This window comes from Pangasianodon hypophthalmus, chromosome 19 (genome assembly GCF_027358585.1).
Source record: "Pangasianodon hypophthalmus isolate fPanHyp1 chromosome 19, fPanHyp1.pri, whole genome shotgun sequence".
NCBI lineage: Eukaryota > Metazoa > Chordata > Actinopteri > Siluriformes > Pangasiidae > Pangasianodon > Pangasianodon hypophthalmus.
In genome coordinates, this window is record NC_069728.1 from 13,240 (window position 1) to 21,917 (window position 8,678).

Sequence of the window (8,678 nt, forward strand, 5' to 3'; positions counted from 1 at the left end):
CACTACATTGTGAAATAGGCTGTTTCTTTCTACCACTGCATATTTCCTGCATTAGCACTGCTGATGCATATCCATCTGCTTTGTTAGCTACACACAGATGAAATAGTTAAGTATAATCTGGAGTGGCTAAAGCTGGTGCAACCTGAAGCTCCTTTTTCAATTATTCAAAAGCTAACAGTGCTTCACTGTTCCACACTAATGGTGAGCACAAATTCTGATGCCCTGCTTGCTTCATGATTGCCCTCAAAGGTGCAGTTTTAATTGCATAATCCTCTATCCAGTCAGAACTAAATCCTGTCATTCCTAAAAAGGTCATCATTTGCCCTACTGTCTGTGGTAGTGGCGCTTTACTGATACCCTCTATCTGAGCTGGAGCAATTGCCTTAGTTCTGTATGCAATTAGTCTCCCTAAATACTCAACTTGTGGCTGACAGTACTGTAGCTTAATTTTAGATGCCTTATGTCCTCCCAGGGCTAATTTAGTAAGTACCTTAATGGAATCTGTGTGGCATTGTTCCAAGGAGGCGGAGCAAATCAGCAGATCATCTGCGTATTGCAACAATATGATATCTATCATAAGATCTTCCAAATCAGCCTTAAGAACTTGGTTGAACACATGTGGTGAGTGTTTGAATCCTTGAGGAAGTCTTGTGTACTTGTATTGCTTCCCAGCATATGTGAAGGCAAATAAAAGTCTACTTTCTTCAGCCAGAGGAACACTAAAAAAGGCAGAGCAAAGATCAATTACAGTAAAATATTTGGCATCAGGAGGAACATTAGTCAGCAATGTGTGAGGGTTGGGAACTTCCGCTGGTCAATCTTCTACCACCTCATTAACTGCTCGCAAATCATGCACTAAACGCCATTTTGATTTATCAGCTTTAATAACGGGCAATATTGGGGTATTACAATATCTCATTGTCTCAACTAGGACTCCAGCCTGAACCAATCCCTCAATAGTTTGCTTAATGCCTGCCTCTGCTTCAGGACGCAGTGGATATCATTGCTTTCTAGGTAACCGAGCACCTGATTTAATTCTAATTCTGACTGGGCTAGCAGACTTCACTAGACCTACATCAGTATCAAGTCGGGGCCACAAGTTAACTGGTACCTGTTTTTCCATTTCTCTCAACAATTCAGCTGTCTTGGACTCTGAGTTGACTGCCTCACTCATGGACATCTGTGCTTTTTCAGTGATCACCAACACCTGTGGAATTCCTGTCATGAGAGTAGTACACAAAATCTTAATATATGACTTATCTTTTGAAAGAAAAAATAAGGGATGTTCTGTAGCATGCCATTTACTTCTTTCTGCTTTTGCCATCATGGAACCTAAGTCTTTTGATTCCCAGTCTTTTCCCACATAAAGAGTGACATGGTGAACAGAATTAGGGACCTGAAACCACTTGTCAATAAAATCATCATTAATACAATCATCACAAGGATCTATTTGCATAGCAGCTCCCTGTTTCCCTATAATTATGCATCTAGACACCAAGGGAACTTTTTGACCCTCTGTTTCTTTTAACCACCTTTTTTCAAGCTCTGGGTCACGTGATGAATCATATAACATTGTACAATGATACTCAGACTTAGGCATTGTTGCACCTGGGATCTGCGCTTCAATAAATTTTCTCCACTTACTAATTACTAGCTTTACTTCACTACTTACCTGTCCTAACCAATACACATTAGCTTTCAGCTCAGAAAGCACCATTTGAGTTTTTACCCCTGTTATATCTACATAAACTCCTTCTGGAGAGCACCAGATTTGGAGTCCAAGTTTACACAATGCATCTCTTCCCAACAAATTAACAGGAGTTTGTTCTGATACTAAAATAGGCAAAGTCACCTTTTTATCTTTAGTCTGCAGACTAACTGGAGCCGTCATTGGAATTAGCTGCATTTGTCCCGAGAATGGGGAGGTGAGAGGCATAATTTGGACTTACACAAGTGTGAGAGGCTCCAGTGTCTACCATCATGGGTGTTAATTTGTCCTCTATTTTAACCAGCAGCATAGGTTCTTGATCAGCATCAGTTGTTAGAATTAGAAGCTGACCCTCCCCAGTAGGATTCTCTGGGCACCCCTAGTACCCCTGATTAGACTCACCCCATGGGTTCACTGGGCCTTGTGGAGATTGTCGATAGGACTGGACCCAACCATCCCCTTCACCACCAGGTTGCTGTTGCCATGGATTGGTGGGGCAATCATGCCTGTTATGTCCAGGTTGTCCACAACCCCAACATATTCCTCGAGGACCAGAAGTGGGTCCTCCTCTTCCTCTTCCTCTTGGGGGTGGCCTTCTTTGCCAGTTCATGTTATTTGGCTGCTGATAGACATTAATAATCAGCACTGCAGGCTGTTGTGGAACTACGGGAGCAGCTGGCACAGCTGGCGCAGCTGGCACACTTTACTGGACAGTAGGTGGTGGAGGTGGTGGTGGTGCATTCAAAGGAGCCATCACTGCTGATGAGCAACCATTATTGCTGTTCTGAACAATGATGACATCACAGGATCTGCCTCTGGATCCCTTTCCAGTTCTTGTCTCCATCTTTTTAGTTGTTTCTGCACATAAGTGGTGGGATTTTCTGTTTTTCCCAGCTGTTCTCCTTTCAGCGACCTTGGGTCTATGGGAGATGGATACTCTGCCCTCAGTGTTTGCCATAGGCATGGACGATATTGATCAAACTGTGTCCCATCCATTACTGGAGAGTTCACTGCTCTTTGTAGGTTAGCAGCTGTGAGGATCTCTTTCATTCTTAATCCTCCTAAAATTTTGCTTTCTCTCTCTTGTCCTCTCTCCCTTTACTTTTGTCCTTGGCTTTGTAGTTCTTTATCAGTGTTTCCATCTCCTCACACAGAGATACATCAAATGTTCCCTCCTCTGGCCACTGTGTTTTCTTATCTTTAGTTCTCTTTCTCCACTTCTTTGAGCACTTCTCTATAATTTCTTCACATAAGGGATATCTGGCTCTTAATAACTCTATGGGTGAGGATGCCATGATTGGTCCCTGTATTCTGCTTCTGCCTGTTGCCATCCTCCTTGGAGACGGTTCACTATTACAGTCTGGAATAAAAGTCACTAAGATTTATCTTAGAGTCAGCCCTTCTACAGTCTTAGGTTCACGTGGCTCAATAATTCTTTTTGCAGAAAGCCAAGTAACTCTTCTTAAGACTACTGACACCTCAAGGTCAGGGTTATTTAACTGTCTCCCAGTTACTCCCTTGCCTGAGTCTTAGTTCAGTGTGCTGTCAAAACGAAAAGAATAGCATTGCTCAAACAGCTCACTATGTCTGTACTGATATATACTCGGAAAACATCTCTGGGTTACGCATGTAACGAGACGCTGCGTCGAAACGCTATGGGAACACCTTCAGCGTGACCGTGCTCTGAATCGCGTGTGTAATCACTCCAATGGATGGGCAAGACATCACAGGCGGGGTGACGTAGCGACCCGGAAGCTTAAAAGCACGAGCGGTGGGCGCCGCGCCAGAGGAATGAAGCAAGCGCTGCAGGGATGCCGGAAGTGTGGCACTGAGACGCAGCATCTCGTTCCCTTGGGGAACCATGGTTACATGCGTAACCCAGAGACGTTCCCCTTCAGGAACTCGAGCTGCATCGAAACGCTATGGAACGAGTATGCCCACGCTGCCAGACTTACAGGGCAAGAGAACAGAAGAGCCGGGATTGGCTCGCATATCCAGGCCATAAAACCTGGCGAACGTCAGGGGCGTGGACCAACCCGCAGCATTGCAGATGTCCTTTATGGAAACACCTGCCAGAAAGGCCTTCTCGTGGAGTGAGCCTTGACCCCCAAGGGTGAGGGGAGACCAGAGGACTCGTAGGCCAAACAGATGGCATCCACGATCCACCGACTGAGGGTCTGCTTAGTACCCGGAAGACCCCTCTTAGGGGGACCAAAGCACACAAAAACAGGGCAGCTCTGTGGACTTATGCATCCAGTGCTCGCACTGGGCACATACAATTAAGCCTCTGATGGTCGGACTCCTGAAAGGGAGGAGGACAGAAGGCCTGCAGTACGACCGGCCGTGGTGCCGAGGAGGGAACTTTCGGTACATAACCCGCTCGAGGGTAGAGAAACGCTTTGGCCAAACTGGGCGCAGAGTCTAAATAAGAGGGGGCCACAGAGAGGGCCTGAAGATCCCCCACTCTCTTAAGAGAGGAAATAGCCAAAAGAAAGGCAGTCTTTAAGGTCAAAAGACGGTCAGAAATCTCCTCTATAGGATTGAAGGGGGTTTTACAGAGAGCCTCTAACACCACGGCCAGGTCCAACGGAGGGATACGGGATTGCACCGGAGGCCTGAGCCTCAGCGCACCGCGGAGGAAATGTGTAACCAGGGGGTGTCTGCCCACAGACTGACCACCGAGAGGAGGCCGCAATGGCCGCCACATAAACCTTCAGGGTGGAGTGGGGTCAACCCTGTGGAGAAACGGGCCTGCAGGAACTCCAGCACTGTACCAACTGGGCAGTTAACTGGGTCGAGCCGGCGGTCTCCGCACCAGGAAGTGAAACGTTTCCACTTCAAGGCGTACAGTTTCCTCGTTGAGGGAGCTCTGGATTTGAGAATGGTCTCAACAACCTCGGCTGAGAGACCAGAAGCTATGAGTTGTGCCCCCTCAGAGGCCACACCCACAGCTTCCACAACTCGGGGCGGGGGTGGAATATGGCACCCCCCGCCTGTGAGAGGAGATCCCTCCTGACGGGAATGTCCCATGGAGAGCCGTCGAGAAGGGAAATCAGGTCTGAGAACCATACTCGGCCCGGCTAGAATGGGGCTACTAGCAACAGATGGACCCCGTCCCGGCACACTCTCTCCAGAACTCCCGGGAGCAGAGCGACCAGGGGAAAGGCGTACAGACGCAACCTCGGCCACGTCTGTAACATAGCATCCAGTCCGAGAGGAGCTGGATGAGTCAGAGAGAACCAGAGGGGACAGTGTGATGTCTCCTGAGTCGCAAACAGATCCACCTGAGCCCGGCCGAACATTCCCCATATCTGCTCCACCACCTCAGGGTGGAGCCTCCATTCCCCGGGCACCAGTCCCTGCCTCGACAGGGCATCTGCTCCCATATTGATACGGCCGGGGATGTAAACCGCTCTCAGCGAGAGGAGTTTCCCCTGGGACCACACAAGGATCTGGAGTGCCAGCCTGTAAAGGGGGCGCGAACGCAGACCTCCCTGGTGGTTGATATAAGAGACCACTGCTGTGTTGTCAGTGCGCACCAACACGTGGCGACCTCTTAGGTCCGGGAGAAAGTGTTTCAATGCTAGAAACACAGCCAGCATCTCCAGGCAGTTGATTTGCCAGGTGAGATGGCGGCCGCTCCACAGACCGTGGGCTGAGTGGCCACTCATGACCGCTCCTCATCTGGTGAGAGATGCACCCATCGCTAGTGTTACATGGCGACAAGGAGCTCCCAGCACCGGGCCCTGGGACAAGAACCAAGGTTCCCTCCACATGTCTAAGGCACGTAGGCACTGCCGCATGACCTTGATCATGCAGAGCGGGTTTCCCCTCAGGGAGAACCCCCTGGTCTTGAGCCACCACTGCTGGAACTGCTTTACAGTGAGTGACCGGCCTTCTCTCACTCTCGCGACTGCAGTGAGGATCGACCCGATCCGAGCAGGAGACAGACGTGCCTGCATCGTGGTTGAATCCCACACCACGCTCACATAAGAGATTCTCTGTACTGGAGAAAGCACACTTTTCTTGGCGTTCAGTCTTAACCCCAGCTCTTTCATGTGGGCGAGAACGACATTTCGATGCCGAACCACCACCTGCTCCAATCGAGCTAATATCAACCAATCATCGATATAGTTCAGTATGCGGATGCCCTGGAGTCACATAGGAGCCAGAGCAGCATCTACACACTTCGTGAAAGTGCGGGGTGAGAGTGCCAGGTCGAATGGAAGAACCCGATATTGGTAAGCTTCGCCCCCGAAAGCAAACCTCAGGAACTTCCTGTGTTGGGGAAGGATGGAGATATGGAAGTATGCGTCTTTTAGATCGATCATGACAAACCAGACCTCGGACCTGATCTGATACTTAAAAATAAATTGTAAAATTAAATAAAATTAAATAAATAAATAAATAAATAAATAAAACCTGCAACCCTAGTATTTTAGCCTTAAACCTAACCCTAATACCTAATCCTAACCTTATTTTCTATCCCCAAAAGCTTAACCCTAGTTTAAAGACCTAACCCTAGGCCTAAACCTAACCCTAACCCTTACCTTAACTGTTATCCTAAACTTAATCCTAGAATACAGGTGGATCATGACTGTAATCCTAACCTCAATCCATTCTAGAACACAAATTTAAACTCCTATAATACGATTGGACAACAATATGCATTATTCAAATTAGGCAAACTGCAGAGGATTGTGGGAGTAGGGTCTTTTAATATCTTATCTTCAATACGTCAAAAACAAAAGAAGATAGGCCCTAACAGTTTTCTATGTTTGCAAGTATTTCACTTGCCAAGTGAAATTAGCTGGTCATGATCTTAGCCAGTAGGTGTCACTATTTACTCACCATAATGGTGCAGAGCGGGCCATGTAATGACCTGGACTGGCAATCCAACCAAAAATTTCAGCAATTTGGAGATTGCTCAGCCTTTTTGGCAGGTGATCTCCAGAGGGTCCTCCCAGTAGAAGCTTGTTGGCCTGCATCGGGGTCATCCGCTGGGACTAACGGCCCCCACCCACCTCGCGGGGCAGAAAACTCTGCTAGAGTGGCTTGGGAAACCTTGCGGTGTTAACAAAGAGCCACTCGCAGAGAGGTGAGTTTCTCAACTGCACCTACATGTAGGAAATAATAAAACAAAATAAAATAAAACAAATTAATTGATTGATTAATCAAATAAAAATAATAAATAAATAAGTAAACCTATTTTAATATTAACAAGTAATGGTTAATATTTGCCATATTTAAAGCATGGTTATTTTACTATAAGTAACATTTTATTAGAAAAAGCATCTCCAAACAAGCATACTAAGAACACAAATAATTAACAAAAAAAATTTAATAAATAAATAAATATATATAAATACTTAATTAAATTAATTATTTAATTAGTTAAACTAAGAATGAATATGTAAACACCATCCAATTGGATATGGGACACAAGCCGAGGACTGATCCACCTGCGGCTGGCCGCCTCAGACGAGGGTGTACAGTGTTTAAAAGGCCGAAACACCTGACGACTCTGAGGTACACTGCTGATGATGTTTCCTGAAATTCATTAGATAAGGCTTAATATTCTAACACTGAGATTAAGTAATTTGTATTTAATAAAATTGAATTAATTAATAAGGAACCTTGGTCCTAAACCTAACACCTCACCCTAACACTTACCACTTACACTCCTTTTTCTCACACCTGCCCAGCCTTAGATTTGTCAAATGATGGTAAAAAGGATGGGTAGGTGAGCAGAAATATGTCCATACAGACATAGAGGGTTGACCTGCTCAGTCTAGTGGCTCGCCCTCACTCTGCTCTCCCTCCCATAACACCAATCAAAATCCAACTGAAAGTCAACAGTGACAATTGAAAAGCCCAGTAATTACCAGAGCTATAGCAGTGCTTAACAGGCGCCGGCCCGTGCACTTCCCTTGGCTCCCTATACAACCACGCAGTTTTCAGACTGTGATGGGGGGGGTCATTGTAAATTCACTAACCCTAACCCTAACCCCTAACCCTAACCCTAACCTCCACCCTAGTATCTTAGCCTTAATCCTAACCCTAACACTTAACCCTACCCTTAGACTGATATCCAGAACCCTAGCCCTAAACCTAAAAAATAAATTAAAAAATTAAATTAAATTAAATTAAGTTAAATTAAACTAAATAAATAAATATTTAAAAAAAAAAACGTAACCCTAGTATTTCAGCCTTAAACCTAACCCTAACACCTAATCCTAACCCTAACCTTATTTTTTATCCCCAAAAGCTTAACCCTAGTTTAAAGACCTAACCCTAGGCCTAAACCTAACCCTAACCCTTACCTTAACTGTAATCCTAAACTTAATCCTAGAATACAGGTGGATCATGACTGTAATCCTAACCTCAATCCATTCTGGAACACAAATTTAAACTTCTATAATACCATTGGACAACAATATGCATTATTCAAATTAGGCAAACTGCAGAGGATTGTGGGAGTAGGGTCTTTTAATATCTTATCTTCAATACCTCAAAAACAAAAAAAGATAGGCCCTAACAGTTTTCTATCCATTAGCATCCATTAATGTTTAACGACCTGTCGTTTAGCCTAGACAGGCTGGAGCCATCTTAGGTCCGTTGGGTGTGAAGGGATGTCTTTGTCCTGTGTGTGGCTGGAGAGACAGTCAGTTTCTTCAGTTTGATAGTCTCGATTCCTACAGCTCTGTGACCAACAAAAGCTTATGATTCTTACACTTTTTGTTCATCAAGATTTTCACAAATGAACACAGCTTTTATGAATTTGAAGCCTAAATACAATCACCAGAAGTAAAAAGCTAAAGTTAGGCTATAAACAACCTACACCATGGTCACACGACTTAAATGTCACCACCACTAAGCTTCTGGAAGTTCTAAAATGCAAACTAATTTCCAGATTTAGGACTCATTACTCATTTTATACTGATAAAACCTTTGGTTAAATAATATTTAG